The sequence below is a fragment of the Felis catus genome, chromosome D1 (genome assembly GCF_018350175.1).
Source record: "Felis catus isolate Fca126 chromosome D1, F.catus_Fca126_mat1.0, whole genome shotgun sequence".
In the NCBI taxonomy this organism is placed as follows: Eukaryota; Metazoa; Chordata; class Mammalia; order Carnivora; family Felidae; genus Felis; species Felis catus.
The window spans coordinates 104,582,374-104,605,964 of NC_058377.1; the positions used below are offsets into that span (position 1 = coordinate 104,582,374).

Below are 23,591 nucleotides of genomic sequence, written 5' to 3' on the forward strand. Positions count from 1 at the left end.
TCTGTCTCTCAAATAAATATATAAAGAAAAAAGTTAAAAAAAATAAATTTTATTATATATATATGTATTTTTGTTCAAGTATAATTAATGTAATGTTATATTAGTTATTTAATTCATTTTTATGATCTCAAATCATAATCAGTTTGTACTAACCTCACATAACTCCTTTTGAGACACCATTAATGTCTATTGTTAAAGAAGAATGAAAATCATTGCTATGACTTTTCTCTCCAATTATCCCTTTGGCAATTTGTTCCTAAGAGGGTGACTGACCATCTCAGTCTGTCTGGGACTGAGGGATTTCCTGAGATGCAGAACTTTCAGTGCTAAAACCTAAATAGTCAGAGGCAAACCAGGATGATTGATCACTCCAGGTCATAGTAATACATAATTGTACCTGGCTGCAATCACTACATAATATAGTGTTTTTTTATAATTAACATTATATCATAAATATTGTTCCTTATTGATATATAATTCTCATAAGCTAGTTAGTTGCAACTTAGTACTTCATTAATCAATATAACATAATTCAATATTCCTCTATAATTGAGTACTAAGGGCCTTTTTTTTTTTTTTTTTTGCAAATCACTTTTGGAGCTGCAGAATGTGATTTTGCACTTCAAACATTGACAAAGTCTGTAATGACATATGTTAAAAGCCAGGAAATTAATTTTACACTTTGGCAGGTAAACAGCCAAAGATCCAACACATATAAATGGTAGCTTCAGACTGAGTTAGCACGAGTTCATTTATGGATTTGATATGTTTTAAAAACCTAAAACATTGATGGGGAAGGTTCAAATCAGAAATTTTCCTACATTAAGTTTGCAGTGCTTTTTAACTTTTATTTATTTAAGTAATCTCTACACACAATTCAGGGCTCAAACTCACAACCCTGAGATCAAGAGTCGTGTGCTCTTCTGACTGAGCAAGCCAGGTGCCCCAAGTCTAAAATTCTTAAACGGGTTTCCTTTAATTTAAAATCTGGTTGTATGTTCTGAGCTAATGAGGACCAAGTAATATAAAATGAATATGGTAGGATCATATGGTGGCAAAATCAAAGCTAATTTCAGATTATTCTCTGGAGTTATGTTTGCTCTTCACTCATCACTTCCCTTCCTGACTTACTAGAAGAAACTTATTTGTGCCTCCTATGCATTCTTCTGCGAGAGAACAAAAATCCTAAAGTAATTCATTCATCCAAAAATATTTGTTGATCTCAGGCTTCTAATGAGCAAAAATAAGCAGAGATCCCTCCTCTTAGAGCCTCACTATCTGATTGGAGAAACAGACAGTAGCAAAATATCCACCAGGCACCTACTATGGGTAAGGAATACTGCAAAGTATAGAGGGGTATACCTAAAGATAAGAGAAGCTCCAAGTCCTCAAAACTTGTAGTGCTTAATTAGAGATGATTTAAAAGTGTACCTATTACAAGCAAACTCTCAACAAAGTTGGTACAGAAAATATGTACCTCCACATAGGGGCGCCTGGGTGGCTCAGTCGGTTAAGCGTCCGACTTCAGCCAGGTCACGATCTCGCGGTCCGTGAGTTTGAGCCCTGCATCAGTCTCTGAGCTGATGGCTCAGAGCCTGGAGCCTGCTTCCGATTCTGTGTCTCCCTCTCTCTCTGTCCCTCCCCCACTCATGCTCTGTCTCTCTCTGTCTCAAAAATAAATAAACGTTTAAAAAAATTTAAAAAAAATATGCACCTCCACATAATAGAGCATTTATGACAAACCCACAGCCAAAATCATACTCAACAATGAAAAAAATGAAAGCTTTTCCTCTAAGATCAGGAATAAGTATGCCCAGTCTAATTACTTTTATTCAACAATGTATTAGAAGTTCTGGACATAGCAATTAGGCAAGAAAAAGAAATAAAGACATCTGTATTGGAAAGAAAGAAGTAAAACTGTCACTATTTGCAAACGACATGATACTACATATAGAAAACCTTAAAAATTCCACCAAAAACTCTTAAGCTAACAAATGAAATATGTAAAGTCAGAGGACACAAACTTACCATACAGAAATTGGTTGCATTTCTATACACTATTAATGAGCTACCAGAAAGAGAAATTAAGAAAATCCCATCTACAACTGCATCAAACAGAATAAAAGACCTAGGAATAAATTTAAATAAGGAATTAAAAGACCCATACCTGAAAACTGTAAGACACTGATGAAAGAAATTTAAGATGACACAAATAAATGAAAAGATACACTGTGCTCATGATCTGGAAAAATTAATGTTGTTAAAAATGTCCATACTACCCAAAGTAAACTATAGATTCAATGCAATCCCCATCAAAATACCAATGGCATTTTTCACAGAACTAGAACAGAGAATCCTAAAATTAGTATGGAACCAAAAAAGACCCAAAATAGCCAAAGCAATCTTGAAAAAGAAAAACAAAGCTGGAGGCTATCACAGTCTTTGATTTCAAAGCTATAGTACAAAGCTATAGTAATCAAAGCTATAGTAATCAAAACAGTATGGTATTGGCACAAAACAGATATACATCAATGGAATCAGACAGATATACATCAATAGAATAGAATAGAAACCCCAGAAATAGACCTATATTTCTATGGTCTATATTCTTGTCCCATATCAAAAAAAAATTTAATGGGCAGAGGACTTAAATAGACATTTTTCCAAAGAAGACATACAGGTGGACAACTGTCACATGGAAATATGCTCAACATCACTAATTATCAGAGAAATGCAAACGCAAACCACATCAGATATCATCTCACACAGATCAGACTGGCTATTACCAAAACAGACAAAAAATAACAAGTGCTGGTGAGGATGTGGAGAAAAGGAAATCCTCATTCACTGCTGGTGGGAATGTAGACTGGTGCAGCCACTATGGAAAACAGTAAGGAAGTTTAATTTCCTCAAAAATTAAAAATAGAACTATAATACAACCCAGCAATTCCACTTCTGAGTATCCAAAGAAATAAAAAAATTTATTCAAATTTTCATATAGGCAAGTCCATATTCATTGAAACATTATTTATAACAGCCAAGATATAGAAGCAACCTAAGTGTCCACTGACAGATGGACAAAGGTGTGTGTGTGTGTGTGTGTGTGTGTGTGTGTGTGTGTGTGTAATGGAATATTACTCAGCCATAAAAAATAATGAAATCTTGGGGCATGGGGTGCCTGGGTGGCTCAAGCAGTTTAGCATCTGACTCTTGATTTTGGCTCAGGTCATGATCCCAGGGTCATGGTATTGAGTCCTGAGTAGAGCTCTGCACCAAACATGAAGCCTGCTTAAGATTCTGTCTTTTTCTCTGCCCCTCTCTGTCTCTCTCTTTCTCAAAAAAACAAAGAAACAAACACAGAAACAAAGAAAGACAAATACCACATGGTTTCACTTATATGTGATATCTAAAAGACAAAATGAATGAATAAACAAAACAGAAACAGACTCATAGCTACAGGAAACAAACTGGTGGTTGCCAGAGAGGAGGGATTGGGGGGGGGGAGGGGTAGGCAAAATAGGTGAAGGGTATTAAGATATACAAACTTCCAGTTATAAAATAAATAAGCCATGGGGATGTAATTTGCATCACTGGGAATGGAATATAGTTAATAACACTGTAATAACTTTGTATCGTGACAGATGGTAACTAGACTAATTTGGGATCATTTCAGAATGTATAAAAATACTGAATCACTATATGTATACCTGAAACTAATAGGATATTATATGCCAATTTTACTTCAATAAAAAATAAAATAAAGTAAAATAAAATAAAATAAAATAAAATAAAATAAAATAAAATAAAAACTATTTTGTTGGGGTAAAAAAGATAACCAGCACAGGTTCAGGAAAATTCAATGGAAAAAGAATAATCTTTTCAATAAATTGTGGTGGAAAGACTGGTCAGCCACATGAAAATGAAATTGGACACTTACACCATGCACAAAATTAGGTCAACATGGATCAGAGTCCTAAACAAAAGAGCCCAAACTAGAAAACTCTTAGAAGAAAACCTAGGTGGAAACTTCATGATATTAGATTAGGCAATGATGAAAAAATAAATTGGACATGACTGAAATTAAAAACTTATGTGCTCGAAATAAAACTTTTGTGCCACAAACATCACCATAAAGAAAGTAAAAATAGAATCCATCGAAGGGGAGAAAACATTTGTAAATCTTATGTCTGATAAGAGTCTAGTATCCAAAAGTATCAAGAAAGCTTACAACTCAACAATTAAAAAGACAAATACCCAACTTAAAAAGTGGCAAAGGATCTGAATACATATTTCTCCAAGTGAAACATACAAATTGTCAATAGGCACATGAAAAGATGCCCAGCATCATTAGTCACTAGGGAAATGCAAATCGAAACCACAATGAGGACTACATCACACCCACGGGGGTGGCTATAAACAAAACGGAAGTAAGAAGTGTTGGTGAGTATTTGAAGAAACTGGAAACCTCATATAGTGCTAGTGGTAATAGAAAATGGTGTAACTTCTTTAAAAATGTCTTTGGCAGTTCTTCACAAAGCTAAACGTAAAGTTACTATAAGACCCAGTGGGCCACCCATAGTCTCAAGAGAACTGAAAACATACGATTACACAGAAACGTCTACACAAACGTTCTCAGGAGCATCATTCTTAACAGGCAAAAACCAGAAACAACGCAAATGTCTACCAACCGATGAACAAAGAAAATGTGGTGTATCCATATAATAAGACATTATTCAGCCATCAAAAGGAACAATGTACTGGTACATGCCACAACATGTACATGCCACAACATGGATGACCCTTAGAGACTTCACATTAAGTACAGGAAGCCAGATACAGAAGCCACAGATTTCTTACTCAATTTATACAAAATGCCCATGATAAGCAAATCTATGGAAACAGAGAGTAGATTAGCGGTTGCCAGAGGCTGGGAGGAGGGGGAAATGTAGAGTAACTCTCTGGTTTCCTTTGGAGGTGATGAAAATACTCTGGAATTGATAGTGGTGATGGTCATAAAACTTTGGGAATGCCATTTAAAAACACTTAAAACAGGTGAGTTTTACCATGTGTGAATTGTATTCCAATAAAAATAATTTTAAAAGAGATAGAAGACAGCCAGGAAGGACTAAGTAACAGTCAAATGCCCTAGTTCATAGCACAAAACAATTGCTCAATACTGTTATGGGATAGGACTGAGCTCTATGAAGGCTTAGCACATCACAAGAAAATCTCATGGAATGGGAGGGATTTGAGTTGAATTGAGAATAGGTAGAAATTCTATAGTAAGAGAGTAAGGAACAAATACTCCAGGTAAGTGGGGCAATAGCTATACAGGATGAAAACAGAAACATCCTAGTTGTGTTCAGAAGCAATAACAGAATCACCTAGATGGATTGTGGTTAAATTAGTGGGTAATTAGACTCAAGGCAGTAGAGAAAGGCCGGGGCCACACTGTGCGGAATCTTAAATCCCCACAGCACCCAGACTTGAACTCATAAGCATCAGGGAATCGCTGCAGATGTTTGAGTAGGAAAGCAAGAAATTATAATTAATAGTGTAGAAAATAAGAGAAACAACAGGAGTAAATAAGAAACTAGTCCTGCATTAAGTAGAGAGAAGGGCGAGTGTTTAGAGATATTTAAAGTGTATTTAAAGATATTTGGGGGTAGACAGGACTTAATGGATGTGAAGGACTTTATTAGCTATAAAAGGGAAGTAATCAAAGATCTCTCTCAGCTTTGAGTTTGGATGATAGGGGCGGGAAGGGCATGAAATGGGGACAGGGCTAGTGGAGAGAGATGGGACGCCGAGAAACCAGAAGCTTGGGAATTGGATCACGAGCTCAGACTGGGCTGGTTCTACAATTTCACACTGCAGACTGAAGGGTCATTCTGATATGCAAATGCCTGCAAATACAAGTTTGAAAATCAGATGGGAGAACAGGATTGAAGATGGAACTGCACAAAAGATTCACTTACAAATTGACAGAGTTAATGAATGGAAGCTCCCAGGAGAAGGTGACAGACACTTTGTAAGGAAGGCCCCGTTTAGCTGTTGTCGGAGAAAGTGAAATCAGTGAAGATGAAATTGAGGACGTCCAGGAAAGCAGGAGGGGGACTTAAGAGAGTGTCCTGTTTCGGAAGCTGAGGAAGGACAAGTGTCTCAAAGGGGAAGGAGGCAGCAGAGCAGTGTTGCCGGGAAGAATCCTAAGGAATGAGGACGAGTAGAGGCCACCGGGATCAGGAATTGGGAGGTCACTGGCAGCGTTAGGAGGGACAATTGTAGAAGACAGTCAGGAAAGACGACAGACTGCCATTCACTGAAAAATGGATGTGGCAGGAAAACACTGAACCTGTGAGAGGAGACTCTGCTTTGGGAAGTTTAGTCATGAAAGGAAGGAGAGAGATGATTCAGTGGTTTGAGTGACGAGCAGGGAAGGAAATCACCCTGAACGGAAGACGGCCTAAAACCTGCAGGCACAGGTAAGCATGAGGCTTTGTTCATTTAACAAGTTCAAATATCTGCTGAGCACCTACCATGTGTCCTGTTCTACGTGATGAGGCCATAGGCAGTGAACAGCACAGACAGACATCCCTGCCTTTGTGGGGTCTACCGCGTTCAGATGCATTGACCTGCTGTCCCTCGTGAGTGGTGAAGAGGACGCGGCAAAGCGGGGACGCTTGTGTTTACTCAAGAGCTGGGGTTCAGTTGTGCAGTCGCAGCTTACTCACAGAGGCTTTTACAACGTCCTTGATCTTCACCGGTATGTTCTCGGCTTGGTTAGGAACGACCAACAGGGAAAGCAGTCAGACCAGATTTGTGGACCAGGTGAGAGGACGGTGGAGAGATGTCGCTGGCCCTAAAACGTCTAGAAGCTCTCCTGGTATATATAACTGTGGCAGCATTTCTCAGCAGCTCCTGCGGTGAGCGAGCTGCCGAGAGATCCGTCCACAGCTCTGTGCCTTCATCTTCGTAGGAAATGAAACTTGGCTGAAGTTACCCTTTTGCGTTCGCAGGAAACAGCTGCAGTGAATCTAAGTTCATGACAGGAACAATCCAAGTCACAAGACGGTAGAAAACTTTGTTAAAGCTTATTGAATGAAGTAGACACATGCGTATTTTTCTTTTAATTAAACTGGAGCATTTTTCAACTCTCACGTGATTCTAATGTGCTTTGGTTTCAGGACCATTGGTCTAAATTCCTTCCATGGAATCCAAATCATTAAGATCAAAGAATTTAGGTAACTTCTTATCACTTTAAACAGCTTCTAAAATGCACTTTTGAATTGGAAAGGCATTATTTCAAGAATTTTGAAGGAATGATGGAGAAGAAAACAACATAAAACTTAGTTTTCTGACCACCGATTTCACCTCGTTCTCTACACGCTTCATCGTAACTCTCCACTTGGCACTTGTTTGCCATAATCTGACATGTCTGTTTGTTTCTCCTTCCTAGAACACAAATTCCTGAGAGCTGGGACTTGTGTATGGTGTTTATCACTGAACTTGCAGCACTTAAGAGTGTGTGGTACAGAGAAGGTCCTCAAACAATATTTATTAAATAATGATGCTTGAAAATCAGTTCTGCTAATGGTTATTTGTATTCCTGTTAATTAAGAGACATATTCTTTTCTCCGCATAACATTTCTAATGTGTTTCGTGTATGTATTTTCATCTTTCTATAGTTTCATGTTATTTTTAAAAAATTTTTCTTAATGTTTATTTATTTTTGAGAGAGAGAGAGACAGACAGAGAGACAGACAGAGCAGGAGCAGGGGAGGCACAGAGAGAGGGAATCTTCAGAATATGAAGCAGCTCCAGGCTCTGAGCTGTCAGCACAGAGCACGACACAGGGCTCGAACTCATGAACTGTTGAGATCATGACCTGAGCTGAAGTTGGACACTTAACTGACTGAGCCTCCCAGGCGCCCCTCTCTATTCTCATTTTAATGGCTGCACTAGAAACGCCAACATTATTTTTACCCAACTGTCCTGTTGGCGAACACTACAGTTGAATCTGGCTGTATGCTCTACCTAGATATCTATTCATCTGTGTATCTGTTTTCTCATTTAATGCTAAAATACGCTCAGTTGTATTCTCCTTTTATCCCTTTATTAAATAAATTTACCTTAGAAGTCAGGGTAATACTGAATCAAAGGGATTTCAATACTTTTTCTCACATGTGACAATTTGTTCCATATCGTTTGTAGAAAAGATATACAGTCACCCTAAAAGATAGGTGTACCCTGCTCACTAAATTTAGAATAGTTTTAATAAATTGCCACTCTCTCTCATATTCTCTTCCTTATTAATTCATTAAGCAGAAAATTGTATGTCAGCTTAATAATTTATTGCTAGTGAAATAGAAAAGCATTCTAATAGCATTTCCCTTTTGTATGTGTGTGTTATTTGTGCACCAAAATGTGTTTTACCTTTGTTTATGCTTTTATTAAATTAATAATATCAAATATGTGAAACACAGTGGAAATAAAAGACATAACAAAGCACAAAATCCATATAGTGTGGAATAAAGCTATGTTCCTTTCTCTCTTTCTCTTTCCTTCCTTCTTCTTTGTTTTTCTTGTTTTTGTTTTTGGGTTATTTTGTTTTGTTTTGTTTTTTTTTTGGAGAGGGTGCCTTTAAAAAGGTGGATGCTATAATTTCTGAATAAATGGAATAAATGAAATAAAAGAAATAATGAAGACGTAATTTAATAGCGAGAGTAGAGTTGGTGACAGAAAAGATTCAATGAGCTAAAGAAGATATGATTAGAATGTCGGCAGAGAGAAAAGAGAAAACGAAAAGCCAATATTTAACCGCATTCTGTAGCATTACCTAAGAGGAAGACACTGAATGTAGGGGATAACCTTGCTGAGCCAAGCCGCTGTCCATAACAGAAGAAATGAGAGTTGCTCTTTTCAGATATTCAGCAAGCAGAGAATGAGGCGGCCCACGGGAGATCTTAGAGGCAATCAGAGATTACGATGGAAGCAGACAGTCTTAACAAGAGGAGGCAAAATCAAGGACTAGATGAGACATCCGGAGGCAAACGGCCGAGCCCATCCCGCTTCCGTCTAGGTTCAAAGCAGTCCAGGTAATGAATCTGTCGGGTTATGGTCACTGAGGTCTCCATTTCAACCATCAGGGCAGGAATGAGAACAAAGAGCAAAGGGACAGCAGTGGCAGGAGAGAGCAATGGTCTGCTCTAAGACTGCTCTTCATAAGGCATCTCCGTTCAGAACCATGCCTGCACATCAGAGGACCAAAACGAGGAAATGCACTTAATACAAGAAATATAAATATAATAGTTTAAATAAGGGGAAGAGAAACTACATTTTGTTAAACATACACCATGTAACGGGCATTAGGAGGGAAGCATTATACCCAGTAAATTATTTACTCCTCACCTCGGCCCAGCTGAGTGGTTGTGATTCCATCTTACAGACAAAGAAATGGAGTTTAAAGAAATGTCACTTCCCAAGGTCACCCATCTGGTAAGAGGGGAGTTGGGATTCACACTTCGGTCTAATCACAAACGCCTCATCTTTTCTCCCACTGTCTCTCTTAAGGCTAAAAAGGAAAATCTCTGTCTTCCTTCTAAAGATGTGCCCTCTTATATCAATTCTATAATTTAATGATGTGACAGAGTCAATGAAATATGATATAGGACTGCCTCTTGATAGAAGTTCTGGCAGAGATATTTTTAAAAATAACAAAGCAGGGTGCCTCGGTGGCTCGGTTCGTTAAGTGTTCAACTTGATTTTGGCTCAAAATCAATCTCGCAGTTCGTGACTTCAAGCCCTGCATCAGGCTCTGCACTGACAACGTGGAGCCTGCTTGGAATTCTCTCTCTTCCTCTCCCTCTGCCCCTCTCTCTCAAAATAAAAAAATAAACATTTTTTAAGTAAAAAAAAAAATAAAAATAAAATAACAAAGCAGTTTAGATTTGAATATTCACTCTTGGATGGATGGCAGGGGTCTGGAACTGAAAATTTCTCAGAGATGGCTTCTTTGTTTGGCTATGTTCTTTACACTTAAATGATAACTCTTCTCTCTGAAATATTCTACATTCCAATAATTGGCAAAAAACATTTTCTACAGAAGCTCTTTTGCTTTGCTCGTCTGAAAAAAATGAACATTTCCTGATAGACTACACCCACAAAAAGAGTCTGTTATTAATAATGCAAAAACTAAGGTGTGCTTGGTGGCAGGGGGGAGGTATCTTGTAAAATCAAACAAGGATCATGGAGGAGAAAACTCAGGGCCCCCAAGAGACTAGGCCCACACCGTACCTCCCTCACCTCCTACTCCAGAAAGCAGTAACTCACGGGGGAGGGACCGGAAAGGAAGTGAACACGATGTCCACTGGGGGGTGCAGATAGGAGCTGACCAGTCTTGTGTGCCCCCACATCCCTACCTCTGTTTCCTAACACAGGGAGAGGGTGGGCTCCCCTTCTCCCACTCAAAAACCCAGGGGAGATTATGAAAAGTGATCACCACACATGACCGCTCATCCTTCTTCATTGATTCCTTTGGGGAAGAGTCAACGAGTGAGAGAGCAGAGGCCGCTAACGGTTCCCAGTATTAGACAAAGTTATATTCTCATGCTGCTGCTTTTATTTTATTAAAAAAAATTTTTTTCAATGTTTATTTATTTTTTGGGACAGAGAGAGACAGAGCATGAACGGGGGAGGGGCAGAGAGAGAGGGAGACACAGAATCGGAAACAGGCTCCAGGCTCTGAGCCATCCGCCCAGAGCCCGACGCGGGGCTCGAACTCACGGACCGCGAGATCGTGACCTGGCTGAAGTCGGACGCTTAACCGACTGCGCCACCCAGGCGCCCCGCTGCTGCTTTTAAACAAAGACTGCTTCTTAGCTCCAGGGATCCCACGGACCCTCTTACCTCGGAGGAAGTCCTGCTCAAAGGCAAGTGCTTTCCCCACCAAGCACCATGAATTCTTATCTGATGAACTAGTTGGATTTCAGAGTAACTGCATATTTCATTGACTTTCACTCACTTACCCTCCCATTAGGATATCAGCTGTCTGAAGGTAAAAGCCATTTTTCATTCACCCCAGCATCCCGTCTCCTGCTCAACCAATCCTTTTTGAATAATTATGTTAGACTTTATTCTTTAAGAACCTAGTGGAATCACCTCCGAGAATCACCTCCGAGACAGCTTCCATCAGCAACACTAACTTCTCAGGACGCTCAGATCAGAACAAAAGTAAACGTGTCTTTGTCTTCTACACAACCTTCCTCTTTTCCAAGTATCCCCGACATCAGTTCCAAGTACTTGAGCTTTTATTCTCCTGGCTCAAACTTCCGGAGAGGTAGTTCAAATCGCTACCTGTAGCTAATCCTGTTATGTGTACCTTCCGAGCCAACAGGTGCACCCCACCCGTGTCTTCTCCTAGTCTTCCAGGTTGTTCTCCTCCCCAACCCGGCACCCCTCCCCATTCCCTGCAGGGTGTTTCTGTCGATCCTCTGGGCTCCTGCACTTGCCCTTGTTCCCCCAGCCACTCTAACCCACATCTCCACGGTTCTTTCCCCACCTCTCCGAGTTTTTCCCTATGTATCAAACACTGTAAGAGTGTTTTGTAAGCATAATCCCTTCACTGTCACCATAAGCCTTTGGCATGGATACTACTTCCCCTTTCCCATGATGAGCTGACTAAAGGACAGAGAGGCTAACCAACTTGCCCAAGGTTACAACTAGCCAGGGGGAAAATAGGAATCTGAACCCGGAGTACCTGCATTAGATTCCACCATGGGCTCGGCCTTCCTTTTCTCTTTTCAAACGCCATCTTTAACGTTCACATTTAGAGCCTCACATCCACCTCGGTTTGCTTTGTCTTTTGTCTTTACTTTTTATCTTGAAATTATTTTAGATTCAGGAACAGACCGCTAACATGGCACAAAAGCTCCTTGGCACCCATCTCTCACCTTCTCCCATGTTCTCATTTTATATAGTCTTAGCACAATTACCAAAACCAGGAAACTGACATTTGTATGATACTATTAAATAATAAGCCTCAGAACTTATTTCACCAGTTTTTCATACGGTATTTTTTATGTTTATATAGTTTATCGCGTGCATAGATTCATGCAATGACCAGCACGGTCAAACCATCCCCAAAACACTCCCTTGAGAATACAGAACTCTTCCATAGCCACAAAGAAACTCCCTCATGCTCCCCCTTCCTGGTTACACCCTCACCGCTAACCCTGGCAACCGTATGTAGTCATTTTAAGACTGTACACGCTGTAGATAAAATCATATGGTATGTAACCTTCTGAGATTGGCTTTTTTCGCTCAACATAATACTCCTGAGATCCATCAGCTGTTGTAGACACCAACAGTTTATTACTTTTTATTACTGACTAGTATTCCGCTGAATGGGTACACAGCTTATCTGCCACTATAGCTTTTTCCAGCCCCCTATGCTTCTGCTATAATAATCCAGTGATTCTCAAAATATGGTGGCCTCCCTTCAACTGGGAGTGATTATTAAAAACTCTGAACCCCATTTCAGACCCATTCAATCTGACTATCTGTGGGTTAAGACCTGGGGTTACGATATCTATGTTCAAATACTTCAATTCACACTGTAAAAATGGTTACTTGTTAGCTGTATTAAGCTAGATACCAAGTAGCTACTGTTGACATTAGAAATGGCGATGGTTAACTGGCATTCGTTTACTGGCATTCGGATGATGAAACACATTCTCCGGAGGCAATTAGTTACAGTGATTGACATTAGACCTTCTGCTAATTAGAGCAATAAATGTCATAATTTTTTTGAAAACGGGTGGCTTATTCCACAGCATTGGCATGTTAGAAATGGGTTCCCACTGGTGAAATGAAAGGTATTAATACTTCAGAAACTCCCCCACCCAACCTGACCCGAACAGAATACAAGTATCTGAAAATGTCTGTAGCCTTTACCCTTACTTATGCCATCAACTTGGAGGGCTCTGAAGATAGGATCCTATCTTAGGAAGAAACTTGGTCTGCTCGGCTGAAGCTTTAATGCAGAACAGTAGGAAGAGAAGCACCTAAAAGACACAGAACCACAGAGTGTGAAAGTACTTTCTGTCATGTTCACTCATCAGAACGCAAGGCAGTGTCGGGCCCTGAATCGGCCCTCAGTGAATATCTAGTGAATTTTTAAATGTGCTCTGTTCTTCTGCACTTTAATAGTGTTAGCTAGAGTCACAAAACCAATTTAACCCTTACCTACTAGAATCCAAGGTCTTTCATAGACAAATGCTTTCTTTAGGTTCAAGATATGTGAACCAAATAGACATACTGTACAAGCATTATTATAAGATTCCCAACTGTTGATTATTTTCTAGGATTGTACAATGTCAGGGGAGAAGCAGAAGGACATGTGTTCTTGTCTCTGAAGGTTCCACAATAATGTCCTGATATTCCAGAAAAAGAATTAAAACTGTAATGCAAAAAAAAAAAAAAAAAAAAACAAACCACTAAACTTGAAGGCCATCTGGTGATGAAATCTGTCACTTTTATGTCACAGTTACTTCTCCATACTGCACTTGTCACTTGAGGCTACAACTCAGGCTCAGAAACCACACACACACAGTTTCCAAGCCTTGTAAAAAGCCACACCATGGAAGCCACATGCGTTCATTCATGAGTGCACCCGGCCTCTGGCTAACTCCCCTCCTCTTGGTTGGCTCATATTTGACCTACAGTCTCAGAGACCCAGTTCCCTGGAGGGGAATAATCTGAATATTTCTGAGCCAGGAGGACTGCAAAATGTTTTACAATGAAAAGATGAAAGGGCAAAAGCAAATGCCAGTGAGTCAGGAAAACAGAGTGTTTACAGACAGTGATGGCAGGTAATCTAACTTAACGGCAACCAGGAAGGAAATGGTGGATGGTTTTGACATTAACGTATCTGCAAAGAGCCATGACAAACCACCTTACGAATTTTATATCCCATCAAAAGTAGCTCCATAAATCAACAGTTAATCTTTCCAGAGTCCATTTTTTCAGCCAAAAGAAAAAAAATAGTTACTCTGTAACTGCACTGGATAAACTGTTGGAACTGACTACTGATGGCTTGAAGACGTGTACGGAGAATATGGCATCAATTACCTTATTATAAATGTTAAAATAGGGGCGCCTGGGTGGCGCAGTGGGTTAAGCGTCCGACTTCAGCCAGGTCACGATCTCACGGTCGGGAGTTCGAGCCCCGCGTCGGGCTCTGGGCTGATGGCTCAGAGCCTGGAGCCTGTTTCCGATTCTGTGTCTCCCTCTCCCTCTGCCTCTCCCCCGTTCATGCTCTGTCTCTCTCTGTCCCAAAAATAAATAAACGTTGAAAAAAAAATTTTTTAATAAAATAAAATAAAATAAAATAATAATAATAAATGTTAAAATAACTATTGTGTATTTGCTGAAAATATTCTAAATCTCTCCTTTTCCTATAAACATACTGCTGTGTGATTGATTTCTCTACTCTGAGTATTATTAAAACAAAACAGAAACAACTTAAAAATACATTATCCTCTGCAAGTAGCATTGCCTTCAGTACAATTTATATTAAGCAAACTAATAAGTATGAAACAAGCTCATTTAAATGTGGAACTTTAGAAGCGCCTGGGTGGCTCAGTCAGTTAAGCGTCTGACTTCGGCTCAGGTCATGGTCTCAAGGTTCAAGGTGAGTTCAAGCCCTGTGTCAGGCTCAAGAGTCTGAAGCCTGCTTCAGATTCTGTGTCTCCCTCTCTCTCAGCCCCTCACACTTTGTCACTCTCTCTCTCTCAAAAATAAATAAATATTAAAAAAATATCTTTTAATGTGGAATCGAATTTTTAGTGACACACACAATGTGTGTTCCAAGCATGAGTATAGATTTTTAAAGTGGTAACTCTTGGGGCGCCTGGGTGGCGCAGTCGGTTAAGCGTCCGACTTCGGCCAGGTCACGATCTCGCGGTCCGTGAGTTCGAGCCCCGCGTCGGGCTCTGGGCTGATGGCTCAGAGCCTGGAGCCTGTTTCCGATTCTGTGTCTCCCTCTCTCTCTGCCCCTTCCCCGTTCATGCTCTGTCTCTCTCTGTCCCAAAAATAAATAAACGTTGAAAAAAATAAATAAATAAATAAAAAATAAATAAATATTAAAAAAATATCTTTTAATGTGGAACTTCGAATTTTTAGTGACACACACAATGTGTGTTCCAAGCATGAGTATAGATTTTTAAAGTGGAAACTCTAGATTTACTCTGTAACTTTTCATTCAGCTACGAGTGTGAAGACCAAAAATTATGTGCAATATAATTATATTAATTGCTTATGAATCAGTGCCTTCAAATTTGTGACTCTTCTATTTTCCTATGTTATGACTGCTTTATTTTTATTATAACAATTTTGCGCCCACTGATTCTAACAAAAGAATTGGGCTTGACTTGTTGTCTTTTTTATTTTTCCTAGCGAATAATTTCTTTCATATTCCCCAAAAGTGTTAGTTCCCAATGGATGGAAAACACTTTTTTTTTTAATGGTCTTTCTTTGCAGGTAGTTTGCGAAGCGCTGACCTGGAGGGCCGTTCTGGGCCAGTGCTCTGGTTCCTCCACTCCAACCGCAGAACCAGGGTGCGGCCTCACACCTGCCCAAAATCAAGCCTGTCTGAAATTCGGACCGTTGGTTCACTTCTTAGGAATCCGGCTCCATGATTTCCCCAGACTTGAAACTTTTAAAATGATCACTTACTTCCTAGAAAAGCTAACTAGAGAAGCGTTTTTGTTGTCCTTAAGTTGTAATGACAGGGCTCTGGTTATACAATAGAGTTCTAATAAGTATACGCAAGTGAAAATTTCACCGCCTAAGAGAACAAATCATTTGATTCCGTAATATTTTTGCCATGTGAGTTCACTCAGTTACTTATACGCAAAACTTAGAAGATTAGGATGTATGCAGTTTCATAAACTGGCCAGCAATTTAACTGTTACTGTGTAACAAGGTGTCTTTTTTTTTTTTTAGTTTTCTTTATTTTTGAGAGAGGGAGCACAAGTGGGGGAGGGATGGCTGTGGAGGTGGGGGGGGGGGGGCGGAGCAGGGAGGCGAGGACAGAAGATCTGAAGTGGGTTATGTGCCGAGAGCAGCAAGCCTGATGCGGGGCTCGAACTCATGAACTACAAGATCATGACCTGAGCCGAAGTCCCGACACTCATCCACTCATCCAACTGAGCCACCGAGGTTCCCCAACAAGGTGTCTTTATACAGGAACAAACAGGAGAAACCAGTAAACAGCTAACCACTTTGCAGTATAAAGAAGCCACCTGAACCACTAGCCTGCACCGCTCAGAGGCTACCTAAGACAGACACTACTTTGTGAATATGCACGGTACTCTCACAAGGACCATACTACTCCTCCGGTCGTTTCCAGGTTTTAAGAAATCAGGTGAGCACAGATTAATGTTCTTCTAAAATGATAATCTAGTGACAGCATAAAGTCAGTGAAATGCGCTATTAACTTTCAATAGAGATTTGGCAGGAAGAATTCAATGCAATACTGTTCCCTTTTTAGAGAAATGGAGTAGGGGTGTACTTTTAGTTGACCAAGAAATTAATATAGTTGATATGAATTACATGTGAATATTTGAAATCATGCTGAAAATCCAGAGAAAAACAGCAAGGGTATTACCCTGTTGACAAAAGAGAAGTAACTCTTTAAGAAAGGCGTGTTGGCCTTTGATTGGAGAATGAATGTTAACAAAATATAACTCATGTATCAACATCTTAATTTCCTTCTGTGAAACAAAGGGATGTGATCAAAAAAAAAGCAGATGAGAGAAATTTCCATTTGTGACCTGGTTACCCTAGGGAGTACCCCTAAGATAGGGAGGCTAGTGACAGAACTGCACTCAAATGTGTCGAAAGGAAAATATTTGCATACTGAAGGGTCCAGGCTCAGTTTCCAAGCGATGTTACTACAGACAGAGAGCAGTCTGACTTCACTACGAAAGGCAGGTGTTACAACCTATGTACAAGTGGTATTTGTGGAGACTTAGTATTTAGCATTTACTAGTTTTAACACCCTGGGCAAGTTACTTAACCTCCCTCTGACTCAGCTATAGAAAGTTCCCTCTGACTCAGCTTTAGTAATTGTTAGCTACATTATTATCATAATAATAGCAACTACTATCACATATCCCTTGTTTAGTTGGAAGTTCATTATCTAATGATATTAATTCCCACACTTTCTCTGGAGATCCTTTCAGTCACAGGTCATATAATTGCAATCCCATGGGATACCACCATGGGCACAACCTTCTCTTAGCTAGTGGAGAAGATCACCGAAGGTAGAAAACACATGTTGTGGGGTGCCTGAGTGGCTCAGTCGGTTAAGCGTCCGACTTTGGCTCAGGTTATGATCTCGCGGTTCATGGGTTCCAGCCCTGCATCGGGCTCTGTGCTGACAGCTCAGAGCCTGGAGCCTGCTTCGGGTTCTGTGTCTCCCTCTCTCTCTGCCCCTCCCCCACTTGCGCTCGCGCGCGCGCGCGCGCGCGCGCGCGCACTCTCTCTCTCTCTCTCTCTTTCTCAAAAATAAATAAACATTGGGGCGCCTGGGTGGCGCAGTCGGTTGAGCGTCCGACTTCAGCCAGGTCACGATCTCGTGGTCCGTGAGTTCGAGCCGCGCATCGGGCTCTGGGCTGACAGCTTGGAGCCTGGAGCCTGTTTCCGATTCTGTGTCTCCCTCTCTCTCTGCCCCTCCCCCGTTCATGCTCTGTCTCTCTCTGTCCCAAAAATAAATAAACGTTGAAAAAAAAATTTTTTTAAATAAATAAATAAAATAAAAAATAAATAAACATAAAAAAAATTTAATAAAAAAGAAAAGAAAAGAAAACACATGTTCTGGAATACTTGTGTTTCTTGGTAGCCCTTATTTCAGAACTGTGAACTCTGAATAATGAGTTCCATATTCACTTAAGAAAGAAAGAAGCTTTTTCTTCCCTTATAAAAATGAAGTAAGCATTTTATTTTAAATAACTAGTAACATCTGTCACCTGTATTTAACGTTAAACTCGGTTTTACAAGAATGTGTCTAAGCTAGTGAGGCACAAGGCATTATGAAATGATGCTGTATCTTCTGCCCTCCTGGAAGTCAGAGATAGGTTGAAGAAGAATCAAAATAATACGTGAAAGAATCACATCACCAACAGCACCTACTATATACTTATGGGACCAGGAAGGAGACACAACAATGCAGAAGTCTACTAATAAGAAAGATTTACTGCATGGAGGTGGGTCTGGAAGGCCACAGGAGAAGGGAAGGCATTCTAGGTTTAAAAAACACCATTTATTTTCACCTTTCTCCTTCCGCTGTCTGGATAACATGAATCATGTTAGGCATGTGATACTTTGCCAGACAAGTATCACCATACCTCTGTGGTCTTTCTAAAATAACGCTGATTTCTTGTTCCTTTAATCACTTTCAGTCTTTGAGCAATGTTATTGCCTGAAACTGTCACTTTCCCAAGTTCACAGCATTCATAAATTTTCAGTATCTATTTTTCCATTTTAGAAAAATATATCAAAATGTAAAAACCACAAGAGAAAAACCTTCAACAGTACAGATAAGGAAACAAATAAGGAAAAAAAGCATAGAAGAGGAATCTATATTCACTCCACTAACTCATTTGACATACATTTAATGAATCTTATCATGGTTGAGATGTTGTATAATACACAGGGCTAGAGATGGGACATTGGTCCCTGCCCAAGGATCTCTGCCCTCAAGGCATTCAGGCGTCACTGTGAGACAGTCCTGAAAATTAATAATTGAAATGTAATAGGACACTTCCCCAAAAAGGGGTAGCATGTCACTATTAAGAATTACAATGATGGGGTGCCTGAGTGGCTCAGTCGGTTAAGTGTCCAACTTTGGTTCAGGTCATGATCTCATGGTTTATGAGTTCGAGCCCTGCATCGGGCTCTGCTCTGACAGCATGGAGCCTGGACCCTGCTTCAGTTTCTGTGTCTCCTTCTCTCTCTGCCCTCCCCCCACCCCCCACCCCGACTCATGCTGTCTCTCTCTCTCTCTCTCTCTCTCTCTCTCTAAAATAAACATTAAAATTTTTTTAAAAAAGGAATTACAATACTTATGAGCTTACTGACATGAAAAGATGTTTATAAAACATGAAGCTAAAAAATCTGGTTATGAAATGTATATGATTATGATCTTAATTTAGGATCCTAATAGGATCCTAATTTCATCCTAATTTATGGTCCAAAATCATAAATGTCTCTATGTAAAATATGTATTTACAAACAAAATATTAAAAATCTAAATGAAAATATTATCATTGATTACATGTGGCTGGTGGGAGTATGGATGCTTTTCTTTGTTTCTTGTCTACATTTTCCAATTTTGTTCATCTAACTTAAAAGGCGCTGAAATGCACTAGGATGTTGCACTAATGAGTATCAGAGAGCGCCAAAGGGCTGGAAAAAAACGAGCACTTACGTGTTTGGGTGTGTCAGAAAGGGCTTCCAGGACAAAGGGGAGGAAAGCGTAAAAGCGCGGCCTATTTCCAAGTTTACAGTTGGGCCTACATACCCACTTGGGGTGGAAGAGAGTCAAGGACAGAAGGACTTTGGAATTAAATAAAAAGAGGAGACAGCTTGATTTGAAGTAAGGAAGTGAAAAGTGCCTCTAATAACCAGATAAACATCTCAGACTGGCACAGAACTTGGAAGAAAACGAGGAAGCAGATGGGTGCCAAAGGAACGGAGTAAGTCCACCGACACATCTCTGTCTCTTCCCCCAAATCAATGGGCAGAAAGAGCAGCGCCGGTCTGTCCCCAGGTGGGCTGTCTACAGCATCCCGTTCTCTAGGCTGGAGGGATGAAGCTAACTCTGGACTCCAAGTCAGGCCAAGCAGATAAGTGAGGGAAAAGAGACCACGAGAGGGAAGAAGTGAAATAAGGGGAAAATGCAAAACAAGAAAGAAATGAAAAAGAAGGTCAGTTGCTCTAACACAGGATAAAGATACTTCAAGGGGAAAAAAAATCAAAAGTTAATGCTAAGAGAGATGACAGAGGAGGTTCAAATGTGTGCCATTCCACGAACATTAATCAACAAGGGGAAGCGACATCCCACTTGTGAGCAATCTGATGATAATGCGGCTACCACAGGACTACAGCACAGCAGAAATACTGTAGCGCTGCTTCTGCGATACTTTTTGATCGAGGCGCTTTGTTACGGGGAGAAAAAAACGTGGTGGGGAAGATCACTCATTTTCACTAGGTCAGTATTCCTGTTTATGTATGCACGGGGGGCGGGGGGGGGAACGCCATAGAAATGATTTAGAAGTATGATCCACTGTGTGCTACAACCTCTTCTTAAAGATGGCGGTCATCCTCACCCTGTAACGTTAAAAGTGACATTCATGTGGAAGGGAGGAAAAAAGAAACTAGAATAAAGTAAATGTTTCCAATTTTTGTTTGCAACAGTCCTGTGCTTTTGATCTCATTGGACCTATTTTTTTTTTAATGTTTACTTATTATCTTGAGAGAGAGAGACAGATGCAAGCAGGGGAAGAGCAGAGAGACAGGGAGACACAGAATCCAAAGCAGGCTCCAGGCTCTGAGCTGTCAGCACAGAGCCCAATGCGGGGCATGAACTCACGAACCACGAGATCATGACCTGAGCCGAAGTCGGACGCTTAACCGACTGAGCCACCCAGGCGCCCCTCATTGGACTTATTTTTGATGTGTTGTTTGGGTTTACAAATAATTATAGTTGCTCTAATTTTTAGAAGAAAGGACAACTGATAGTAAATATTTTACCAACAGTCAAGAAAAAATATCGCACAAAAGGCGTTATTGATGAAAACAGTCATTTCATTGGTTTCCCCTTTCCTCCATCATTTTCAGGATTATCTTCATTTCAACTGAATTATTACTTAGTTTTTCCCTTGAGCATTTTCCCTTCCCTTTGTACCAACTAGGTAACCAGTAGAGCTGTTTGTACATTAAGTCATTTTAGTATAAAGTCAAAGGATCGAGACTGGCTCAGCTCTTTAAACCTTTTTCTACAAGCAGTACTTGCCCCCATAAGAATGCATCTAAGACTAGCATACTCTTTACAAACTATTAATAGTCTGGATTCTATATGGAACACACAGGCCTTAGTCCAAGAAGTAAACAGCAGATATGAAATCAAAAAATGTTGATAAATAAATGAAAAACCTTGAAATTTCTTATTAAATTTCCCAATGAAACAAAAATGACAATGATCGACAGGAAAGGAAGGAGGTAACAAGAGCACCTCCATACACAGATCATTTAATTGCTGTAATACTTAAAGAAAAAAAATCTTAAGAAAAATTTTGTTCTGGTTAATTACCGAACCATGAGCTCCCATCTCCTAGCTCCTTGGTCTTGGCACTGACCTTTTGAGTTCAATCTCCATCATACACTTTTCATATGCCCACATCCCCTTCTTCAACCTAGACTTTGGGTTCTGAGAATAGAATGATAGTTGCCTTTTATCAAGCTCCAGATGGGCACCGTTCCAACAGCTTCACAGGAATTGAGATTACCTGATCTTCATACCTGCCACTCCGAATGACATCGTTAGTCTCATTTCATAGCTGAGACACAGGGACTGATAACATGGATTTGGTTAAGAAAGCTGCTCCAGGCCCCAGAGTTAGTGAAGGAGCAGATGGGGAGTTAGGGAAATAGCACATTGATAGCACTAAATAGTCACTAATAGAGCACTAAATAGTCACAGAAGTCACATCCACGGGTTATAAAATCTCATATTCTCAAATGTTATTTGAGAGCTATAGGGAGTCACTCCAAGAATCACAGCTATGGAACTGTTTGTTTAAAATAAACCTTTTGTGGGGCACCTGGATGGCTCAGACAGTTAAGTGTCCGACTTCAGCTCAGGTCACCATCTGGCTGTTCATGAGTTAGAGCCCCACGTCAGGCTCTGTGCTGACAGCTTGGAGCCTGGAGCCTGCTTTGGATTCTGTGTTTCCCTCTCTCTCTGCCCCTCCTCTGGTCACACTCTGTCTCTCTCTCTCTCTCTCTCTCTCAAAAATAAATAAGTTTTTAAAAAAATTAAAATAAATAACCTTTTGTGAATTAAAATGTGTTTCTGCTCTGAAAAAGTAATCCCTTTGTACTCAGAGGTTTCCAAAATGTGTTTTCCACCTTTCCCCTTAATTTTCCACCTTTTTCAGTTGTATCTAGCACCTAAGCAGCTCAAAGCTAAGGGTTACAAGTGTAGGTTCTGATGCAATTCTCTCACTGTACGATGAGGATGATGTTAGTACCTACCTCATCGGGGGCAGCAGGGGTGGTTAAAGACTAAGAGAGATAATGTATTTCATCAGCTTGGCAGCAATGGAGCCAACCCATGAAGTTCTAATAGGTACAACTCTAAGAACTTTACACGGAATAACTCCTTAATACTCCAAGTAACCCTCTAAGGAAGGTACTCCTATGATCCTCATTTTACAGATAAGAAACTAAAGCAAAGAGGGGTTAGCAAGCTTGCCAAAGACACAGAGCTGATGTCAGAGCCAGGATTCTAACCCCAAGTTCTTGCTCCTGACCATGACACCCTACTGTGCCTATAATAAGTGTTTCATAAAATGCTAGCTCCCTAGACAGCTCACTTGAGGCTGAGGCCTTACCAAGTTAATCACTGAACCATTAAGAAGTCAGTCTGGCTTGTAAAGTCTTTTCCATGCATCAAAAGACCGTAATTCTGGGGCACCTGGGTGGCTCAGTCGCTTAAGCATCCAACTTCAGCTCAGGTCATGATCTCACAGTTTGGGGTTCGAGTCCTGCATCAGGCTCTGTGCTGTGTCACAGCTCAGAGCCTGGAGCTGCTTTGGAGTCTTTGTCTCCCTCCCACCATCCCTCCCCCATTCATGCTCTCTCACTCTCTCTCTCTGTCTCAAAAATAAACAGGCCAGCTCTGCCAGCATCCAGAGTGAGCAGTGTGGTCGGAATGGGGAGCTCCACACCAACAACCAAGAGCTCAACCTTCTAGTCCTGGTTCTGCCACACATTTTCTATGTAACCTCAACCATGGCGTTTAACCTGTATTGCTCCCAATTCTCTTCTGTAAACCCAAGGTAAAAGACAAAACAATTGGCAAGACTCTGAAATTTCAGGATTCTAGGACATAGTCTGAATAAGCGTCACTGATTAAACACCAGGGGAGGAATGTGCCAAGCAGACTACTCATACTTCATACAATGATGCAGGCATTCAGCACTCCTACTTTTTTAGTATTTATAATGTACAAGAAAATGGTTTGGGAAAGAGGTCTTAAAAAAAGGAATCTAAGGACACTGAAGACAAACTTTTTTAAGTATCATATATTTTTTTTCAAGGGTAAATAATGATTACTGTCCATATATAGTTGTGCTGGTTGATTTCCAACAAAATTCCCCTTGGCCACAAAGGACCCAAGATACTCTGTGCTTCCAGAGGACAAAAATGAATAGGGAACCTCAAGAGTATTTTTCCTATAGAACAAGACGATCAATTTAATGGGCCATATGTGAATTATCTATTTGGAAAAGCAGTGACAGATTATT

The 23,591-nt window shown here is 40.2% G+C and overlaps 1 protein-coding gene across 5 annotated transcripts in view; it reads right to left on the minus strand.

Moving 5' to 3' along the window:
* The window catches only part of LOC101100669 (membrane-spanning 4-domains subfamily A member 4A-like), a 207,363-nt gene that overhangs the window by 162,468 nt on the left and 21,304 nt on the right, over positions 1-23,591 (minus strand). The window contains exon 1 of one of the 5 annotated variants that reach the window (XM_006937359.5): positions 6,732-7,725. The exons of 3 other annotated variants lie outside the window; for them this stretch is intronic. The gene's annotated coding sequence lies outside the window, so the exon portion shown is untranslated. Of the gene's footprint in view, positions 1-6,536; positions 7,726-23,591 lie in introns of those variants that run through there. One more of the 5 variants, XM_019812466.3, reaches the window with a different exon arrangement.